Genomic DNA, 1,509 nt, shown 5'->3' with positions numbered 1-1,509 from the left:
CCTTACTCACCAGCATCAGAGTCCTGGTGTTGAAACATGCGGCCTGGCCGGTGCAGTTTTCAGCATCAGGGTGAGGGGCCAACCATAGAGATGCTTTGGCAACCACAGCGTCTCTATGGAGGACCCAGCCTCCGCTTTTTTAAACTTCAGTTTTTTTAGACCCCTAGATATCCAAGGGTCTAATTTTCATTCCCGCACGTGCCTGTTGCGCTGCCTCAAAGGGGTTTGAGGCAAGGCGAGAGGCACATGCGCACTCATCTGGATGTGCCCAGTGGGGTCCCCCAGGAATCTGTGCTGGTACCATGCTGTTTAACCTGTTCATAAATGATCTGGAAAAGGGGGTGAGTAGCAAGGTGGCCAAAATTCCAGATGACACATAATTACTCAAAGTGTTAAGACCAAGGTGTACTGTTAGGAGGTACAGAAGGATCCAACATTATACAGAACTAGAGAAGGTACGGAGAAGGGCAACAAGTGATATGGAGGGGCCTCCATCTGCAGAGAGACTAAAGAGCCTAGGCCTATTCAGTTTAGGAAAGAGATGCTTGAGGGTGGACATGAGAAGTGTTTACAAATTATTAAATGGCAAAGAGAAAGTAAACAGGGATTTATTATTTACTCTCTCTAACAATACAAGACCTGGGGGATGCACAATGAAACTATTACGTAATAAGTTTAACACTAACAAAAGGAAGTTTTCACACAAAGTGTAATTCAAGCATAAAATTCATTGCCACCAGATGTTGTGGAAGCTGACAGTTTGGCCAGATTCAAAAAGGGATTGGACAGATTCTTGGAGGGTGGAAGTTAAGGGCACAGACAGAAATGACAAGTTTCGTCTGATTTATCCACAAAAAGCAGTCTATAGCCCAAACACAAGTGCATGGCTGCAGACTACTTAAAAATGGCCAAACAGGTGAAGATCTGAACCCTCATTGCATGAGGGGTCAGATGAAAAGATTTCAAAACACTGCATCTTCTGTAACTTGTGTCTGCCTGCTTCCCAGCCTCTGAGCTGCTTTCAGAATGGGAGAGAGGGAGCAGAGGGAACTTATTCTAGGGATTCCCCAACCAGTACTGGATGGTGCGGTGGGTGTATTGGAGCCCCCTCAACCTCTGAAAACAGTGCAGGCTGGGAGGGAGGAGGGGCCAGGCAGCAGCTAGATTTTCCTTTCTCTTGGAACCAACACTGAACTTCTGTGTGGTCCAGGGGATTGTTGTAACTCAGAACACTTCCTGCGAAGTGTTCTCAGTTACAGAGGGAAGCTGCACTCCTGTCTGTGCCCTAAGGGTATAGCCTCTTAGTCAGAGCTTCCTAGACCATAAATGCTGGAGGCTGCAAGTGAGAGAGGAACAGTGGAAGAAAACAAAAACAAAAAACCCTGGCCATACCCAGTTTACTCTTCCTTTCTGCATTCACTCTCTGCCACTATGTGACACAGGTTACTGGGCAAGATGGACCTGTGGTCTGATGCAGTAAATGGCAGTTCTTATGTTCTAATGAGATGT

Source organism: Gavialis gangeticus, unplaced genomic scaffold (assembly GCF_001723915.1).
Source record: "Gavialis gangeticus isolate Ggan-Ray unplaced genomic scaffold, GavGan_comp1, whole genome shotgun sequence".
Lineage (NCBI taxonomy): Eukaryota > Metazoa > Chordata > Crocodylia > Gavialidae > Gavialis > Gavialis gangeticus.
This window is presented reverse-complemented; position numbering follows the sequence as displayed.